This window comes from Heptranchias perlo, unplaced genomic scaffold (genome assembly GCF_035084215.1).
Source record: "Heptranchias perlo isolate sHepPer1 unplaced genomic scaffold, sHepPer1.hap1 HAP1_SCAFFOLD_73, whole genome shotgun sequence".
NCBI classification, from domain to species: domain Eukaryota; kingdom Metazoa; phylum Chordata; class Chondrichthyes; order Hexanchiformes; family Hexanchidae; genus Heptranchias; species Heptranchias perlo.
Window position 1 is genome coordinate 647,289 of NW_027139761.1, and position 21,378 is coordinate 668,666.

Below are 21,378 nucleotides of genomic sequence, written 5' to 3' on the forward strand. Positions count from 1 at the left end.
GGCGAGCAATGATATCAAGTGGCGCTGTGGCTTAGTTGGTTAAAGCATCTGTCTTGTAAATAGGAGATCCTGGGTTTAACTCCCAGCAGTGCCTTCCGTAATTTATTATTTTCACATAATTTGTGGAATTGAACGACAAAATAAGAGTGTGGAATTTGTATTTGTTCAAGCTTCAGGAGGAAACGGATATCAGAATGACTGATCAAAAACGCCCTTTCATTGTACAGACAGACCTCTCATAGAATGTGTCTGTAACACGTTAATTTATTTGTTTTTGGGCTCGTTGGAGCTGTGGTATAATTCACGATTTGAGGTTTAAACCCAGAAGTGGTCCTAATTTTGACCGAGACTTGTGATCTTGACCTGCGGTGCAAACTTTTGCAAACAGAAAATAGAAAGTACCCAAATCATTCCACCTGAATCCCCAGGCCCGGATGAAATATATCCCAGGTTGTTAATAGAAGCAAGAAAGGAAATAACGGATGCTCTGACCATCATTTTCCAATCATCTCTGGTTACAGATGTGATGCCGGAGGATTGGAGGACTGCTAAAGATGTACCGTTGTTTAAAAAGGGAGAAAGGGGTAGATCGTGTAATTACTGGCCAGTCAGCCTAACCTCGGTCAGGCTGAAGGTATTCCATTAAATCTACACTGTACTTCCTCCACAGCCAATACTGGGAGGAGGGGACTCTTGACTGACAAGCCTCAGCTACATCAGGAGAGGGAAACTGATCCTCGGTCTCCAATATTCCTGGGATGTGCTACTTTTGAACAAAAAGGTGAGTGTCTCCATACCTTTAAACTCGCTGTCTCACTGCACATGTATTGAAAGTGTATCGCAGGACGGTGTGTGAATGTCTCTGTACCTTTAAACTCTTTGTCTCTCTGCACAGGTATTGAAAGTGTATCGTTGGACGGTGTGTGAGTGTCTCTATACCTTTAAACTCGCTGTCTCACTGCACATGTATTGAAAGTGTATCGTAGGACGGTGTGTGAATGTCTCTGTACCTTTAAACTCTTTGTCTCTCTGCACAGGTATTGAAAGTGTATCGTAGGACGGTGTGTGAGTGTCTCTACACCTTTAAACTCGCTGTCTCACTGCACAGGTATTGAAAGTGTATCGTAGGACGGTGTGTGAGTGTCTCTATACCTTGAAACTCGCTGTCTCACTGCACAGGTATTGAAAGTGTATTGTAGGACGGTGTGAGTGTCTATATACCTTTAAACTCTCTGTTTCACTGCACAGCATTGACAGTATATTGTAGGATGTTGTGAATGGGACGAGGGTCAGTGGGGCGAAGTGCAGCCGATTGGGAGCAGCGCCCGTTTGCCGGGTGAGTATTGCACGGTTGTCTTTCTCTCTCCCGTCTTTCTTTCTTTCTTTCTTTCTTTCTTTCTTTCTTTCTTTCTTTCTTTCTTTCTTTCTTTCTTTCATCGCCTTCTATCCCATCCTTTCTTTCACTCTCTTTTCATTCCTCTTAATTCGTTCTTTTTCTTTCTGCCTCCAACACCTTTGTCTGTATCCTGTCTTTGTTCTCTCATGTGTCTCTGCTGAAAGATCCAAAATTCAGACCCGCCGCTTCTTCCAGATTTTTTTCCTTCCACAATCATGGTCTATTTCATTGAGACTTTACTGCGGCCTTACCGACTCTAACACTCACTTTCACATTCTTATGTCTTTAAGTTTGCTCCACATCGACCGCTGTTACTCGGGGGCACATGTCCCGTTCGCACCAATGTTCATTTGTGCCTTGAAACATTCCCACCTGCGAGACTGCTCCAAAGACAAGAACGAAGAAAGCAGGGCTGGCAATCGGAAGGACAGAGGCATACTTCTCGTGAAATTTCCATGGGGTATCTTGTGACACGGGAGATGTTAACTGAAGAACTGGGTATTGTTTCCATGGTCGTTGGCGCTTTTCCCCGAGCAGGTGATGTGCGGGAGAGACGGGCGGCGCGACATCGCTGCGAATGACGGCTGAAATGTGCACTTTTGGCAATCTGGGCGGTGCAGGAAGATCGGAAATGTTCCACTTCATTTTAACAGGTCTGTGGAAATGTATGATTGAAAAGGAATGAGGAGAAATGCAAAGAGCGGCAGTGGCGAAAAAGTGTCGATTGCAGGAGGTTGGCCGTGAGCGAAAGGTCCTTTGAATGTCCGGCGTGGAAGGGATTTTGTTCGGAAACGACAGACTTTAAAGCGCGTGGGGAAAGTAAAGTGCGAGCTGCGTCCTTTGGTCAAATTGGGTGTATTCAGGAAAACAGCCATTGTGAAATCACAAAAATGAAACCAGAAAATGCTGAAAACACTCAGCAGGTCAGGCAGAACCTGTGGAGAAAGAGCCAGAGGTAACGTTTCAGCTCTATGACATCTTTCAGCCGCAACGAATCGATTGCCATGTGGGACAGTGGCTTAGTTTTCGAAAATGTTAGATTTGATCTCTGAATTACAAGGTTTCGAATTCCACCGCTGTAAGAATTTGCTGGTGCTGTTCAGTTTGTTCTCTTCACCAAAAATCCTTCTTTTCTCAGAAGTGCCTTTCCGCATTGCTGGCGAACATCTGTTTGCTCAAATCAGCAAAGTCAAATTAGCACCCGAACTGTTTCTTGCACGGAGGTGTTGGGAGTGTAAGGTGTGATCTCGGTGAATTATCAATCAAAGTGCAGAATGGCCCCCTGGTAAACCGAGTATCTCTAGTGGTCAGCATAAGATAAAAAAGATGTACAATAATTATGTATTTCTTCTTTCCCTCACACTAGGATTTATTATCAGGGAATGGACATGAGCAGGTCGATTGACGTCACGCTCCGGTCGTTTTGCATCGCCTCCTACAAATAGAATAGAATTATAGAAATGTTACAGCACGGAAAGAGGCCATTCGGCACATTGAGTCCTTGCCGTCTCTCTGCAAGAGCAATCCAGCAAGACCCACTCCCCCGCCCTTTCACTGTAGCCCTGTATTTTTTCCTTTCAAATACTTTTGAAGGCCATGATTGAATCTGCCTCCAAGACCCCCTCGGGCGGTGCATTCCACATCATAACCACTCGCTGTGTAAAAAAATTTTATCCTTCAACTTTGGTTCTTTTGCCAAAGACCTGAGATCTATGTGCTCTGGTCCTTGACCCTTCCGCCAACGGGATCAGTTTCTCTCTATCTGCACTCTTCATGATTTTGAATACTTCTATCAAATCTGCTCGCAACCGTCTCTGTTCGAAGGAGAACAACCTCATCTTCTCCAGTCTATCCATGTAACTAAAGACCCTCATCCCTGGAATCTTTCCAGTAAATCTCTTCTGTGGGAGATTACCATTACCATGGCATTACCATCGCCGAATCCCCCCGAGTAACATCCTGAGGATCACCATCGACCAGAAACTTAACTGGGCCAGCCACACGAATACTGTGGCTGCAAGAGCAGGTCAGAGGCTGGATGTTCTGCGGTGAGTGACTCACCTCGTGACTCTCCAAAGCTGTTCTACGATCTGCAAGGCGCAAGTCAGGAGTGTGATGTAATACTCATGTGATGGTCATCGACCTGAAACTTTAACTCTGTTTCTATATCTAAAGATTCTGCCTGACCTGCTGAGGATATCCACATTCACTGTTTTTATTTCAGATTGGCAACATAACCAGTATTTTCATTTTGAATAAAAGGGATTTCGCAGGTTTCCTCATGTGACGAGGTGGCCGAGAGGTTAAGGCAATGGACTGCTAATCCATTGTGCTCTGAACGCGTGGGTTCGAATCCCACCCTCGTCGTTATTGTGTTTAAGTCTTCTTTCCCTCATTCAGTATGTCCAGCAGGTCTGGTTAAAGTCCCATCCTTCTCGAAACGGCGGGCAGAGGTTTTTGCGTTGTTTGCTGAAATCAGCAAAAGTTCCTTCCACGAACGTGTTGAAATGAGAATGGTCGCGAAGGATCAAAGAGAAAAGCGGAGTCATTGTAAAAGGAGCAAATCTTATGGTCAACGTAAGAAAAACTTATGTACCATAATGATGATTTATGTCCGGATCATTCCGTACCTGTGTCTGTTTAAAAGGGATGTGCTGTAAGTCCCGGATCATTCCGTGTCTGTGTCAGTTTAAATGGGAATTGCTGTCAGTCTCGGATCATTCCGTGTCTGTGTCACCCGATTTTCTTGATACCTTTTTCCTTCTGAACTGAAATGACTATCCTCTCTCGAGAAGAAGGTTCACCGCCTGCTTCGGGCAACTGGTAGGAAAAATAACGAAAACTGATGAGACCAAATTCATTCTGATGAGCTTCCATTCCAATCTCCGCACTCTATCCCCCATTCAGTCCCACCCCGCCTGGACATTATAATCTGCGATATTCATAAGGGAATAGAAAAGCCGAATTTCACTGTTAAAATTCTCCTCAACTCCCCTCTAGTTCTTTTGCCAATTATTTTAAATCTATGGCCTCTGGTTACTGACCCACCTGCCAGAGGAAGCAATTCCTACCTACTTGATCTTTCAAAACCCCTCATTACTTTGAACACATCCATTAGATTCACTCCTTAACCTTTTCTGCTGTAAGTGGAATAATTCCAGCTTCTCCAATCTCTCCACATAACTGAAGTTCCTCAACCCTGGTATTATCCAGGTCAACCTGCTCTGAATCCTCTTCAATGCCTTTTCATTCTAAAGTGTGGTGCCCAGAACCGTACAATATATTCCAGCTGAGCCTAACCAATGATTTGTAATGGTTTAGTATGACTTCCTTGTTTCTATATTCAATGTCCTATTTACAAAGCGAAGTACCACATTCGCTTGCTTAGCCGCCTTATCAACTTGCCCTGTTTTGTGAATATGCACCCCAGGTCCCTCTGCTCTTGCAACCAGCCATCAATTGTTCTTCTTCCAAAAGTGCATCACTTCAAACTGATCTGCGTTAAATCTGTCACGTGACTTCTCGTTTCACTAGTCTGTCTATGTCCTCCTGAAATCTGCTGCTATCTTCCTCACTATTTGCTCCGTTGCCAAGTTTTGAATCATCCGCAAACTTCGAAATCGTACTCCCTATTCCCACATCCAAGTCATTTATAAAAACAAGAAAAGCAATAGTCCTAATACCGACCCCTGGGGGATCACACTGCATATTTCTCTCCAGTCAGAAAAACATCCGTTCACCACTGCTCTCTGCCTCCTTCCCTTTAGCCAATTATGTGCCCAGGTTATCACCTGCCCTTTAATCCCACGTTTCCGAATAAGTCTGTTATGTGTTAATTTCTAAAATGTGTCCTGAGAATAGCTGTAGCCCCGTAATTTTATTCTTAAGCAATGAGAATACAGATATTAAGACCGAGTGATAGATCGGGTTCATTTCCATTACCGGGAGGTGACCGGACCCGAGGAGGGGAATTTCCATCTGGGTTTATATTTTCCGAAAGCGGAGACGAAAAACAGCAAAGCTCATCCCGTCGAAATAAAGCAACTGGAATGAAGATCCGACAGCCTTGTCCCATCCCGGGTTTCCAGACCTGGCCGTTCAAGGAAGCCTGATAAGTCCATCAGGGGAAATAGAGAGAAAGAAGAAACACAGACAGAGATAGAGAGATGCATGCAAAGAAAAATAGTATAAATGTCCAAATTCTGTGATTGAGCAGAATTTAAAGTACAGGTTAAAATAAATTCAGTCTCATGTCGTGAAATCTTTTAGGTGAACAATGGGCTGGATTATCCTTTATGCTCTGAGGGAGTAAACACTGCCTGGTAACTACAGCTCTTATTTATTTGAGCATTTCACAGTGGCGATGTGAGGTGGTTTCAAGCCCCATTGAATTACACGGCTATGTTTGACCCACTCCTTACGTAACCCACAGGAACTGCACGGCAGTAGTGCAAACTGCGTAGGGTCATCACGGGAACTCTGCCAGACTGCATGTTCTGGACATGTACCCAACGCTACACGTGCAGCCTGCAGTTGTGTGTGCATTAGTATTTCAGTGTTAGTATCTTCGCCTGCCGGTGGGAAATCAGGGATTTGGTTCCAGTCCAATTCAGCATCCTTTACCTTTTGTATTCTGTACCCGTGAGATCGCCTGAGTTGGGATAAATTAATTTGCCGGCTTCAGTCAGTACAACTTCTAGAAAACTTGTCTTCATTTCGTCTCAGTGTGTTGCGTGGACAAACCCTTTGCATTCTGTCCTCTGGCGCTCAAACATTCTCTTGTAAACTAGCAGAATTTAAGTTACAGATTGGGAGAGATTCCTTCTCGGGTCTTGAATTCTTTCAAGAGAAGTTTGGGCACCCAATCAAAAGCACCGGCCACGCTGAAATATCTGTCATGCTGAGCGAGAAATAAATGCGGTCAACTAACTCCAATTTTTCTATTTCAGCATTGAAGAGATCTTTAAACAGTGACGCTGCGAGCAGAATTCAAATCGAGGGAGAAAAACACCATTGGAATTTTGAGACCAACGCTTCAATCACTCGGCCATCCCAACAGCAAACGGCATGTTCGTTCAGAGATCATTTCAAATGGAAACAAGCAAGGCATCCTTTATGAGCATTGGTGGTTCAGGGGTAGAATTCTCGCCTGCCACGCGGGAAACCCGGGTTCGATTCCCGGCCAATGCAGCAAGTTTTTGCATTCTGGACCATGCGGAACTTGGGAACAGGAGTGGGCCATTTGGGCACCTCGAGCCTGTTCCACAATTCAATGAGATCATGGCTGATCTGTGACGTAACTCCATATATGGGCCTTAGCCGCATATCTCTTAATACCTTTGGTAAACAAAAATCTTTCAATCTCAGCTTTAAAATTAACAATTGAGCTCGCATCAACTGCCGTTTGCGAAAAAGATTTTCAAACTTCCACCTCCTTTTGCTGATAGAAGTATTTCCTAACTTCAATCCTGAAAGTCCTGACTCGAATGTTTCGGCCGTGTCCCCCCATCCTGGACTCCCCAACCAGCGGAAATGGTTTCTCTCCATCAATCCCATCAGTTCTCATTAATATCTTGAAAACTTCGATCAAATCAGCCCTTAATCTACTAAATTTCGGGGAATATAGCCGCCATTGCTTATCTTAATATCTGTACGAAAAGCAAAAACATTTGAAGCAGGGAGAGCGCGTTTGGATCAAAGATAATGAAATAAACTGAAAGCCCAGCCCTTCGTGCCATTTAAACCGGCACAAACACACAGCATAGAAGCCCCCCCCCCCCCCGCCCCCCCAACACTTTGGTGAACTCCAGAAAATATTTTATTCGGTAACTTGTATTAATTTCGTTTTATTAATTGTTGCAACTGACGGGTTCAATTAATGTTTATTTTCCAACTGCACCTCAGAACCGTCAGTTTCTCCATTAATCCCGCCATGGTGATTAACGAGATATCCGGACCAAAAGGAGCAGCAGGAATTTATCGGAATTTCCTGTAACGAGTGGGGTGCCACAGCGATCAGTGCTGGGGCCTCAACTTTTTACAGTATAATAATGGCTTCGATGAAGGAACAGAGTGTCTTGTGGGCAAATTTGTTGATGATACAAAGATAGGTGGAAAAGCAAGTTGCGATAAGGACACAAAGTGACTGTAAAGAGATATTGACAGGTTAAGCGGATGGGCAAAAATTTGGTAGATGGAATATAATGTGGGAAAATATGAAGTCATGCACTTTGGGAGGAAAAATAAAAAAGCAAAATATTATTTGAATGGAGAAATACTACAAAATGCTGCGGTACAGAGGAATCTGGGTGTCCTCGTACATGAAACATAAAAAGTCAACATACAAGTGCAGCAGGTAATCCGGAAGGCAAATGGAATATTGGCCTTTATTTCGAGGGGGTTGGAGTGTTATAGCAGGGAAGTCATGCTACAACTGTACAGGGTGCTGGTGAGACCACATCTGGAGTACTGCGTACAGTTCTGGTGACCTTATTTAAGGAAGGGCATACTTGCATTGGAGGCAGTTCAGAGAAGGTTCACTCGGTTGATTCCGGGTATGGAAGGGCTGTCTTTTGAGGAAAGATTGAACAGGTTGGGTCTATACTCATTGGAATTTAGAAGAATGAGAGAAGATCTTATTGAAACATACAAGATTCTGAGGGGACTCGGCAGGGTAGATACTGAGAGGATGTTACCCCTCATGGGGAAATCTAAAACGAGGAGGCATAGTCTCAGAATAAGTGGTCGCCCGTTTAAGACGGAAATGAGGAGGAATTTCTTCTCCCAGAGGGTTGTGAATCTTTGGAATTCTTTACCCCAAAAAGCTGTGGAGGCTGAGTCATTGAATACATTCAAGGCTGAGTTCGACAAATTTTTGATTCGCAAGAGAATCAAAGGATATGGGGAAAGGGTAGGGTAAGTGGAGTTGAGGTAAACATCAGATCAGCCATGATCTCATTAAATGGCGGAGCAGGCTCGAGGGGTCGAATGGCCTACTCCTGCTCCTATCCCTTATGATCTTATGGTCTTATGGTAAATTGGCTGGAGGGATGAGAGAACAGTTTGTCCTCCAACCAATCGGAGTGTGTGAATGGCGTGAGTTGCGGCACCGAATGGGCGGCTCTAAGCCCAGATGTCCCCATTGTCTGAAGCATCATTTAAAAAAATAATTTATCTTAAGCTCCAGGAGCAAACTCGACCTTTCTGTTGTCGCTTGAAACAGATGAAACCAGATGAGGTGGAGCAAACATTTCAACATTTGTTGGATAAACACATTAATTAAGAATAGCCAACATGGATTATTTGAGATAACTCGAGTCTACCGTTAAAGGGAATGTAGTGGATGTTGTATAGATGGATTGTGAAAAGGCATTTGATAAGATGTCGGACAGGAGGCTTGTTGATAAAATTAATACTCACGGTATTAAAATGAATGGGGAAGTGTGGATAGGAAGTTGTGTAAAGGGCAGAAAACAGAGAGTCGTGGTTAATGGATGTTCTTCAGACAGGACTGATGTAAACAGTGGTGTCCCCCAGCGTCAGTGTTGGGACCATTGCTCTTCTCATTATAGAGAATGATCTGAGCTTGGGTGTGTGGGACACAAGGTGAAAATCTCCAGATGACGCCAAAATTGGCAGCGTGGGGAACTGTGAAGAGGAGTCAGTGACGTCATTGTGACGTCCACAGGTTCGGAAACAGGCGGGTGAAGTTTAATGCAGAGAAATGTGACGTCATACATTTTGAGAGGAAGAAAAATGAGATGAAATGTAAACTAAATGGTCAAAGTTTTAAAGTAGAGGAGCAGAGAGACTTAGGGGTGGAAGGTTCTAACTAATGCATTGTCTTATTAATTCACAAGTCTGAGAGTCCGCAACTTTAACACGTTATTAAGAAATATATGAGCAAATTCTCTTTCCTCTACCGCACCAGAGTAAACATGCAAATCCCCCGTGTACACGAGATGATCCCGCTGGATGGAACCTCAGGCACCCTGAGCTTGATCTCCAGTGTCTCCACTCCCGACTGCCCCTTACATCAGTATCCGCTCACTTATACCCTGTTGTGATCCATCTCTGTCACTGGAGCTGGAACTTCCCAAATCTGTGGTTTACAAGGGCACATTGCTTGGTTCCCATCAGTTACTTTTCTTCAGTAGCATTTTTATGACCCCTAAACTAGCCTGCTTACTGTTAATTAGAATCAGAGAATCAAATAAATTTACGGCACAGAAAGAGGCCATTCGGCCCGTCGTGTCTGTTCCTGCCGAAAAAGAGCGATCCAGCTTAATCCCACTTTCCAGCTCTTGGTCTGTAACCTTGTATGTTATGGCACTTTGATTATATACCCACGTACTCTTTAAATGCGATGAGGGTGTCCGCCTCCACCACCCTTTCAGGCAGTGTGTTCCAGACACCACAACCCTTGGGTGAAAGTATTTCTCCTCAGCTCCCCACGAATCATTCTACCAATCACTTTAAATCTATACCCCTGGTTATTAACCTCTCTGTTAAGGGAAATATGTCCTTCCAATCTACACTATCAATTCCCCTCATAATTTTGTACAGGTTAATTAAATCTGCCTTTAGCCTCCTTAGTTCCAAAGAAAACAACCCCAGCCTGTCCAATCTTTCCTCTTAGCTAAAATTCGACAGCCCAGGCAACATCCTTGTAAATCTTTCTTGCCTTGTATAAAATGTCCGCTATTTGAAAGTTGTGATATTGATCAAAATCTGCGTTAAGTTTTCTTGCCATTTCTGTCAAGATTTGGAAAAGATCTGCTACCTGACACTTTAAATGTTGCTGACCTTTAACTGAAGCTCACAGTGTCTGAACAGTCACTGTTATCATTGGCCTTTTATCTATCTTCTTGTGCTCCATCTCCTTAACAACATTAGCAGATCACAGCATCGTTTCCTTCAAATTAAATCCCAGTGTGAAAAAATGCACAATTTCAAAGCTGAGCAACACGTGAAAGATTGGAAGGAGATTGCGACTGGGGATAATTGGCTTGGATCAGCGATCTCTTCAGCATTAAGACATTCATTATCTGAAAAAAGCACGGAGATGAGATTTTTGTCTATATTTATCAGTACAGAAAAGAAGCAGGGAGTTGAGATCCTTTTCACCTACACGGCATATTCTGTTGGGGGTTCAGACTGTTTTATCTTTGTCGATTTCGCTTGCCCGTTTACTTGTGAATCCAGATACTGGTTGCGTTTCTGGCTATGTTTATCTTTGTGTGTCCATCAGTGCGTTGGTGCACGGATGAATACTTGTGCTTGTGTTTGTTTGTTACATTAAATAAACTAGAGGATCAGACAATTCTCGCTCTGACACTGAAGAACTAATTCAGCAAATTTCACAGCGAAGTGTTGTTTATTGTGATGCTGAAACTAAAAAAATCATAAGAGGTGAAAAAAGGGTAAACGAGAAAAACTTGTGAGGGAAATTAAGGACAAGTCTCAAGGTTTTTACACGTGTATTAAGAGAAAGAAGGGTGACTAAGCGTAATGTGGAACCCTTAAAGACAAATGGCGGTGATATTGTAATTGAAAATCAGGAAATGGCAGACCAGCGAAATACTCGCAGAAAAGGATGAGGATAATATATCATAGACACGAGGAAAACTGAAAATAAATCAAGGCGATTCAGTGTAAGTAAAATAATGGTAATGGAGAAAATAATGAGACTAAAGATAGTCAAATCTCTAGGATCCGATGGTTACCATCCCAGGGGATTGATTAAAAGGAGTAAGTGAGGAAATTTTACAAGCTTTGGTCATGGTCTTTCATACTGTCATGATTCAGGATTTGTTCCATGGATTGAAAAAATGCCAATGTCACTCCATTATTTAGGAAGGGGAGGAGAGATAAAGTAGGAAATTATAAACCTATTAGTCTGATGCCTGTTGTGGGGAAGTTACCCGTATCTGTTATTAGGGAAAGAATGACTGAGCACTTGGATAAATATGAATTGATCAGAGTGAGCCAGCATGGATTTGTAAAGGGTAAGTCAAGTCTAACGAAACAAGCTGAACATTTTGAAGATGTAAATAACGTGGTAGATAATGCAGTGTCCATGGATGGTATAAGTACATTGACTTCAAGTGGCATTCAATAAGGTACCACATAAGAGAGTGTTAACAACAATGAGAGCGCATGGAATTTAAAGCAACCTATTGACATGGCTGGAGAGTTGGTTAGGAGGTAGGAGACAGAGAGCAGGGATAATGGATCTGCGCTCAAATTGACAGGATGTGATTCGTGGTGTCCCCCCAGGGATCTGTACCAGGGCATCAGCTTTTTACTATGTGTATAAATGAGGTAGATGAAGGAATAGAGAGCTGTATATCCAGGTTTGTCTACGACACCAAGTTTGGTGGCACAGTGAGCAGTGCAGATGGGAGCATAAAGTTGCAAAAGGAAATTGATGGATTAAGTGAGTTGGTAAAACTGTGTCAGATGGAGCTTACATAGAATTACATAGAATGTACATCACAGAAACAGACAATTCGGCCCAACTAGACTATGCTGGTGTTTATGCTGCAGACGAGCCTCCTTCAACCCCTCTTCATCTAACCCTATGAGCAAACCCGAATATTCCTTTCTCCTCCATGTGATTATTTCGCTTCCCCTTAAATGCATCCATGCTTTTCGCCTTAACTACTCCTTGTGCGAGCGAGTTGCACATTCTAACGACTCTCTGCGTAAATATGGTTCTCTTGAATGTTATTTTGGATTTATTAAACACTATCTTATATTATTAGCCCCAGGTTTTGGAGTCCCTACCCCCAAAGTACAAACACCTTATCTACATCTGACCTATCAAACCCTTGCATAATCTTAAAGTACTATATTAGGTCACCCTCAGCCTTCTCGTTTCTATAGATAAGACACCCAGCGTGTTCAAACTTTCAAGATGGGTAAGTGTGACGTCATCCACTTTGGACCTAAGCAAGATCATTAAGAGCAAATGTGGGGAAGCAGAGATATTCAGGGGTCCAAGTACATCAATCACTAAAAATCAGTGGACAGGTACAAAAGTAAATAAAAAGGCTAATGGAATGTGGGCCTTTATCTCAAGGGAGCTGGAATACAAAGGGTGGAAGTTATCTGCATGCTGAACAGCAGAAGCAACATGATAGAGACAGAGCTAAGCGATTCCACAAACAATGGAACAGATCCAAGCTGTGCAGTCCTGCCACATCCAGTCGTGAATGGTGGTGGACAATTAAACAACGAACGGGAGGAGGAGGCTCTGTAAACAATTCCATCCTCAATGATAGCGGAGTCCAGCACGTGAGTGCAAAAGACAAGGCTGAAGGGTTTGCAACCATCTTCAGCAAGAAACGCCGAGTGGATGATCCATCTCGGCCTCCTCCCGATATCCCCACCATCACAGAAGCCAGTCTTCAGCCAGTTCGATTCACTCCACGTGATATGAAGAAACGGCTGAGTGCACTGGATGCAGCAAAGGCTATGGGCCCCGACAACATCCCGGCTGTAGTGCTGAAGACTTGTGCTCCAGAACTAGCCGCGCCTCTAGCCAAGCTCTTCCAGTACAGCTACAACACTGGCATCTACCCGACAATGTGGAAAATTGCCCAGGTATGTCCTGTCCACAAAAAGCAGGACAAATCCAATCCGGCCAATTTCCGCCCCATCAGTCTACTCTCAATCATCAGCAAAGTGATGGAAGGTGTCGTCGACAGTGCTATCAAGGGGCACTTACTCACCAAAAACCTGCTCACTGATGCTCAGTTTGGGTTCCGCCAGGACCACTCGGCTCTAGACCACATTACAACCTTGGTCCAAACATGGACAAAAGAGCTGAATTCCAGAGGTGAGGTGAGAGTGACTGTCTTTGACATCAAGCTCGCAATTGACCGAGTGTGGCACCAAGGAGCCCAAGTAAAATTGAAGTCAATGGGAATTAGGGGGAAAACTCTCCAGTGGCTGGAGTCATACGTAGCACAAAGGAAGATGGTGGTGGTTGTTGGAGGCCAATAATCTCAGCCCAAGGACATTGCTGCAGGAGTTCCTCAGGGCAGTGTCCTAGTCCCAACCATCTTCAGCTGCTTCATCAATGACCTTCCCTCCATCATAAGGTGAGAAATGGGGATGTTCGCTGATGATTGCACAGTGTTCAGTTCCATTCGCAACCCCTCAGATAATGAAGCAGTCAGTGCCTGCATGCAGCAAGACTTGAACAATATGCAGGCTTGGGCTGATAATGGCAAGTAACATTCGCGCCAGACAAGTGCCAGGCAATGACCATATCCAACAAGAGAGAGTCTAACCACCTCTCCTTGACATTCAACGGCATTACCATTGCCGAATCCAACACAATCAACATTCTGGGGGTCACCATTGACCAGAAACGTAACTGGACCATCCACATAAATACTGTGGCTACAAGAGCAGGTCAGAGGCTGGGTATTCTTCGGCGAGTGAATGACCTCCTCACTCACCAAAACCATCTACAAGGCACAAGTCAGGAGTGTGATGGAATACTCTCCACTTGCCTGGATGAGTGCAGCTCCAACAACACTCAAGAAGCTTGACACCATCCAGGACAAAGCAGCCCGCTTGAGTGGCACCCCATCCACCACCCTAAACATTCACTCCCTTCACCACCAGCGCACTGTGGCTGCAGTGTGTACCATCCACAGGATGCACTGCAGCAACTCGCCAAGGCTTCTTCGACAGCACCTCACAAACCCGCAACCTCTGCCTCCTAAAAGGACAAGGGCAGCAGGCACATGGGAACAACACCACCTGCACGTCCCCCTCCAAGTCACACACCATCTCGACTTGGAAATATATCGCCGTTCCTTCATCGTCTCCAGGTCAAAATCCTGGAACTCCCTTCCTAACAGCACTGTGGGATAACCTTCACCACACGGGCTGCAGCGATTCATGAAGGCGGCTCACCACCACCTTCTCAAGGGCAATTAGGGATGGGCAATAAATGCTGGCCTTGCCAGTGACGCCCACATCCCATGAACGAATAAAAAAAATGTTACAGTTAAATAAACTCTGCTGAGACCACATTTAGAGTACTGCATTCAGTTCTGGACACCACGCCTGAGGGAGGAGATATTGGCTTTGGCGGGGGTGCAGTGCAGATTCACCAGAATTGACCAGAATGACACCTGGGCTAAAATATTTAAATTATGCGAACAGGTTGCGTAGCCAAGGTTTGGATTTCCTTGTGCATAGAAGATTAAGTGATGATGTAATCGAGTTGTTGAAGGTGATTAAATGAGCCAATGGTGTGTGTGTGAGCTGTGAGACAGTTTGAAATCCCAATCCTCTCCACCACTGGGGACTGAGTCTTCCAACATGCAGGGATTTTCACTCGTGCAAGTTTCATCCACATTTTCTGCTCTTCATTTCTCCGACCTGCTTGTTGCGACTTTCCCTTCAATTCAGAACTTACAGTAAAAACTCGATTCTGCGGTCAATCTTCGGGTCAGATGGGGAGATTTCAAATAATTGAAATCGACCCTTATCAACCCCAATATCGTCACCTACACGTTTGACGAATGCAAAGCGGCTTCAATCATGGTTTTGCTGCACAACTCGTTCAAAGACACTGTCGGTAATATGGAGGGTCTTTCAAGTCATGACACGAACACAACAGTTCGCACTGCCGTTTTCCGCAAGACGCTTCAGATTCATATGGAATGATTTCGGTCTGGCGGTTAAATCCGTTCCCTCTTCACAAATCCGTCTTTGAACCCGTGTCTTTTAGTATTTTTGATAACCGATACTAAATCGGTTTGTCCTGTATTGTACATTACTTTTTAAATATTACAGATAAGCAGAGCACTTGAGCTGTCACAGCTGTGACTTTGACTTTTCTCCCTCTCCTCTCGATCTCCCCGGCAACTGCCACGAACCACAATCTTCTGTCACACTTCTCCATGAGAAAGTTCCGAACCTCGGTTTCCAAATGAAATAACGCCCATCTCTTCAATCACCGACAGCCCAGAGAGAGTTTCTTAGTTTCAGCTCCCAATTTCCCCAAATTCCTCAAAGTAGCATGAAAATAATTGTCCTTAAGTTAATAATAATAATATAATTAAAAGTTCTTATCGTCTGGGGTTTTGCTTCCGATGCCACGGCTTTTAACGGTCACTGCGGATGTTTAACGAATCGCCTCTTGGTTGGAGGCTTCTGTGTGGGAAAGATCACGAAGCGATAATTGAGAGACCGAGGATGAAGCTGTTTGATGGGAGCACTGGTGACACAGACCGTGCGCGGCTCCAGTGGCGCAATCGGTCAGCGCGCGTTATTTCTACAATAATTATACGCTCGAGAAATGCTGGAGTTGTGAGCTCCAGCGCCGTCTAAAGTAGTTGAAACTTCTAAACATTTTGACTGGAGTTCAAGGTACAACCGGTTCCATAACGCATCGACTTCTTCATGTCCCCATGTGGGCACTGAGGCTCCTCTGGCCTCCCGTCTTGCAATAGCAGACGAGAGTTTATTTGTTTATAGGAGGGAGAGGGGGCAATTGGCGACAACTGAAATGGTAAAGCGTCCGGCACGAGATGTTTAAATCGAAAGAACCAAAAACACAATTCTTCTTTCCGTGTAGCAGGTATTCATCGGTTTGAAGTGTCGTGTCGGGAAAATTCGGGAGGCAAATCTGCTGCCTGGTGTCACGGTGTAACGGGTGAAATTATTCAGCTTTCAATTGTTGATCGGCTGAAAGGTCGAGAGGCCTTTTCCAGCTCCCGTGTGGAACAAGTTTAGCTTTGGAGCCATTGGGTAAAGTGTTTTATTTTTATTGCTGCTGAGGAATGACAAGACATTTTGTACAATCAAGAAGAATTGCAAAATCACGAGTTCGCTGTCCATGTTTCTTTCATCATGTTCAACAGAAACAAGGATTCTCCTCAACACGTTGCTGAAAATTGTAAAAAAAGGGGCACTCTCCCGAATTCGACAGCGACAGGGATAATTCAGAGTCCGACCATGAATCTGTATGATGGAAACTAATCCAACAACGAGCCTGGATAGCTCAGTCGGTAGAGCATCAGACTGTTAAACTAGGTTAGTCATCTGAGGGTCCAGGTTTAAGTCCCTGTTCAGGCTAAAACTTTTAAAACAGCTGGCAAGTTCTGCTTTTCCAGCGGACCAAAATCAGCGAAAGGAGCAAGAGTTGGCCATCCAGTACTTCGAGCCTGCTTCGCCAATTTGATCAGGTCATTGCTGATCTTCGACATCGACTCCACCTGTCTCCATAACCCTTGAGTTCCTTCGTGTTCAAAAATCTATACATCTCTGTTTTGGATCTGTTCAATGGCTCAGCATCCACAGCCCTCTGGGGTAGAGAATTCCAATGGTTCACAACCCCCTCAGTGAAGAAATTATTCCTCATCTCTGTACGAAATGGCCGGTCCCTTATCTTGAGATTGTGACCATTAGTTCGAGACTCTCCAGCTAGGGGAAACAGCGTCCTAGCATCTACCCTGTCAAGCCCTCTAAGAATTTTATATGACTCAATGAGATCACCTCATTATTGTAAACTGCAGAGAATATAGTTCCATTCTACTCAATCTCTCCTCACAGGACAACCATCTTATCCCAGGAATCAATCCAGTGAACCTTTGTTGCACCCACTCGAAGGCAAGTGTATCGTTCTGCAGGTGAGGAGATCAAAACTGTACACAGTACTCCAGATGCGGTCTCACCAAAGCCCTACCTAATTACAGCAAGGCTTCCTTATCTTTGTAGTCAAACCACCTCGCAATAAAGGGCAACATACCATTTGCTTTCCGAATTGCTGGCCGCACCTGCAGGTTAACTTTCTGTGATCCGTGTACAAGGACACACAAATCCCTCTGAATATCAACACTTCGTAGTCTCTCACCTTTGAAAAGATATTCTGCTTTTGTATTCTTCCTACCAAAGTGAATAACCTCACATTTCCCCAACTTATACTTCATTTGCCACCTTCTAGCCCACTCACTTAACCTGTCCGCATCACTTTGCATCCTCTTTGCATCCTCCTCACAGCTTACTTTCCCACCTGGTTTTGTATCGTCAACAAACTTGGATACATTACACTCGGTCCCCTCATCTAAGTCATCAATATAGATTGTAAATAGCTGAGGCCTAAGCACTGATCTTCACGGCATCCCAATAGTTACAACCTGCCAATCCGAAAATGACCTCTTTATTCCGACTTTCTGTTTTCTGTACGTCAACAAATCCCCAATCCATGTTAATATATTACCCACAAACCCATGAGCCCTAATCTTGGTAAACAAACTTTTGTGTGGCACCTTATCGATTACCTTTTGAAAATCCACATATTCTACATCCACCGGTTCTCCCTTATCTACCCTGCAATCTACACCCTCAAAACCTCTAATAGAGTTGTCAAACACGATTTCCCTTTCATAGAACCGTGTTGCATGTGCCTAACCATATTATGATTTTCGAAGTGCCCTTTTACCACGTCCCGAGTTATAGATTCTAGCATTTTCCATCCTACTATTGTCAGGCTAATCGCTTGTAGTTCCCTGTTTTCTATCTCCCTCCTTTCTTGAATAGCGGAGTTACATTTGGTACCTTCCATTCCATAGGGACCTTTCTAGAATCTGTAAGATACATAAAAAGGCTAATGATAACAGTGACTGTTCGGACACTGTGAGCTACAGTTAAAGATTGGTAACATTTAAAGTGTCAGGCAGCAGATCTTTTCCAAATCATGACAGAAATGGCAAGAAAACCACACGCAGACTTTGAGGAGCGACACGACTTTCGAACAGGAGACATTTTACAGAAGGCAAGAAAGTACATTGTGTATCGCTCTTATGGGTTGTAAAATTGAAGAATGATGGGCTGCTGGCTGTTCAGGCAGGAGCGGTGAAATTGCTCATGTTGATCAGGAGCGAGCTTCATGCTCAGTCGGGGGAATTTGGTTGGTGCTGTTTTGAACAACACCAGGAAAGTCAAGTTCCCTGATCGGGAATCAAACATGCTGCCGCGGCGGCGAGAGCGCCGAATCCTCAGCACTGGACCACCAGCGAATCTGCTGCAATTTTTATTCAAGCAAACAGACCAACGCTGCCTTTCCGACTTGTCCCCACGAAACTCACGTCACTTTCGCCCCAGACAAGTTGCTCGCACAAAATGGAATTTACTGTTCGAACATGAAAGACTTGTTCAGACAACGACAGCACCAAGTGCGGGTAGGCAGGTACATGAAATAGACAGTGAGGGGAAATATTACCACAAGCTGCTGGTGTAACTGTTTCCATTTCCAAAACGCACGCACCGAATCAGTGCAGCTCCTTGGAAAGGTGCAAGGCAACGCAGGACTGTCATGTCTCACTTGTAGCAATTGACACACACAAGATTCTGCCATCACGAGCCATCTCCTTCTGTTTCTGTCACTACTTTATCTCCAGCTTCTTCTGCTCCTCCAGATGCCGGTGAAATAGATGTTCAAAGTAAACACAGAGACTTAACGAGAAAAAAACCTTAACTGGAAAGCAGGAGAGGGGAAGAATGATGCTGGGCATTGAGAGACGATGGATTTTGCAGATACCTGGATAAATAGACACAACGACCTCATCTCCCTGCATCTTCGGATACTGAATATCTTAATGCTCAAGAGATGTTCTCACTGCCCCAGGCCCATTATCTCCAGTCGCATCTCCCACCAATCTTGCATATGTTACTTCGCTCTGAAATTGTGCATTTTTTCACACTGCGATTCCATTTGAAGAAAACATTGCTGTGATCAGCTCGTGTTGTTACGGAGATGGAGCACAAGAAGATATATAAAAGGCCAATGATAACAGTAACTTTTCAGACACTGTGAGCTACAGTTAAAGGTCGGCAACATTTAAAGAGTCAGGTCACAGATCTTTTCCAAATCCTGACAGAAATGGCAAGAAAACGGAACGCAGACTTTGATCAATGTTACCACTTTCAAATAGCAGACATTTTATACAAGGCAAGAAAGATTTACAAGGATGTTGCCTGGACTGTAGAATTTTAGCTAAGAGGAAAGATTGGATAGGCTGGGGATGTTTTCTTTGGAACAGAAGAGGCTGAATGGAGATTTAATTGAGGTGAACAAAATTATGAGGGGCCTAGTGTGGATTGAAAGGACCCATATCCCTTCACAGAGAGGATAGTAACCAGGGGCATAGATTTAAAGTGATTGGTCGGAGGATTATTGGGGAGCTGAGGAGAAATTCTTTCGCCCAAGGGTTGTGGGGTCTGCAACTCACTGCCTGAAAGGATGGTAGAGGCGGACACCCTCATCGCATTTAAAGAGTACGTGGGTATGTACTTGAAGTGCTGTCAACTATAAGGCCACAGACCAAGAGCTGGAAAGTGGGATTAAGCTGGATATTTCTTTTTCGGCTGGCACAGACACGATGGGCCGAACGGTCTCTTTCTGTGCCGTAAATTCTTTTGATTCCATGATTCTAATTAACAGTAAGCAAGGTAGTTCAGGGGTCATGAGAATGCTACTGAAGAAAAATAACTGCTAGGAACCAAGCAATGTGTCCTTGTAAACCACAGACTGGGGAAGTTCCAGCTCCACTGACAGGGATGGGTCACAACAGTGTATAAAAGTGAGGGGATACTGATGTAAGGGGCAGTCGTGACTGGAGACACAGAGATCAAGCTCAGGGCGCCTGAGGTTCTATCCAAAGGGATCACCTCGCGTGCACGGGGGACTTGCATGTTTACTCTGGTGCGGTAGAGGAAAGAGAATTTGCTCATATATTTCTTAATAAGGTATTAAAGTTGCTGACTCTCAGACTTGTTAATTAATAAGACAATGCATTAGTTAGGACCTTCCTCCCCTAAGTCTCTCTGCTCCTCTACTTTTAAACTTTGACCATTTAGTTTACATTTCATCTCATTTTTTTTCCTCTCAAAATGTATCACGTCACATTTCTCTCCATTAAACTTCACCTGCCTGTTTACGAACCTGTGGACGTCACAATGAAGTCACTGACTCCTCTTCACAGTTCCCCACGCTGCCAATTTTGGCGTCATCTACAGATTTTCACCTTGTGTCCCACATACCCAAGCTCAGATCATTCTCTATAATGAGAAGAGCAATGGTCTCAACACTGACCCTGGGGGATACCACTGTTTACATCTGTCCTGTCTGAAGAACATCCATTAACCACTACTCTCTGTTTTCTGCCCTTTACACAACTTCCTATCCACACTGCCCCATTCATTTTAATACCGTGGGTATTAATTTTATCAACAAGCCTCCAGTCCGGCATCTTATCAAACACCTTTTCACAATCCAACTACACAACCTCCGCTACATTCCCTTTATCAGTGGACTTGAGTTATCTCAAATAATCCATGTTGGTTGTTCTTAATTGATGTGTTTTTCCAACAAATGTTGAAATGTTTGCTCCACCTCATCTGGGTTCATTTACTTCAAGCAACAAAAGAAAAGTCGAGTTTTCTCCTGGAGCTTAAGATAAATTAATTTTTAAAAATGATGCTTCAGACAATGACGAACAACTGGGCTTAGACCCGCCCATTCAGTGCCGCAACTCCCACCCCTCACACACTCCGATTGGTTGGAGGATCAACTGTCCGCTCATCCCTCCAGTCAATTTACCATAAGATCATAAGAGACAGGAGCAGGAATAGGTCATTCGGCCCCTCGAGCCTGCTCAGCCTTTCAATGAGATCATGGCTGATCTGATTTTTACCTCAACTCCACTTTCCCGCCCTTTCCCCATATCCTTTAGCTCCCTTGCTGATCAAAAATATGTCTAACTCAGCCTTGAATGTATTCAATGACTCAGCCTCTGCAGCTTTTTGGGGTAAAGAATTCCAAAGATTCACGGCCCTCTGGGAGAAGAAATTCCTCCTAATTTCCGTCTAAAACGGGCGAACCCTTATTCTTATACTATGCCCCCTAGTTTTAGATTTCCCCATGAGGGGTAACATCCTCTCAGCAACTACCC

At 44.2% G+C, this 21,378-nt stretch overlaps 4 non-coding genes across 4 annotated transcripts; all 4 read left to right on the plus strand.

Annotated features, from left to right (window-relative positions):
• Positions 1-20: 20 nt before the first annotated feature.
• Positions 21-94, plus strand: trnat-ugu (transfer RNA threonine (anticodon UGU)). The gene has a single exon. It is a non-coding gene; the product is annotated as a tRNA-Thr (tRNA).
• Positions 95-3,681: 3,587 nt separating this feature from the next.
• trnas-gcu (transfer RNA serine (anticodon GCU)) lies at positions 3,682-3,763 on the plus strand. Its single transcript has one exon. It is a non-coding gene; the product is annotated as a tRNA-Ser (tRNA).
• A 2,752-nt stretch (positions 3,764-6,515) lies between these two features.
• Positions 6,516-6,586, plus strand: trnag-gcc (transfer RNA glycine (anticodon GCC)). The gene has a single exon. It is a non-coding gene; the product is annotated as a tRNA-Gly (tRNA).
• Positions 6,587-16,416: 9,830 nt separating this feature from the next.
• Positions 16,417-16,501, plus strand: trnan-guu (transfer RNA asparagine (anticodon GUU)). Its single transcript is given in 2 exon segments — positions 16,417-16,453; positions 16,467-16,501. It is a non-coding gene; the product is annotated as a tRNA-Asn (tRNA).
• Positions 16,502-21,378: the final 4,877 nt, after the last annotated feature.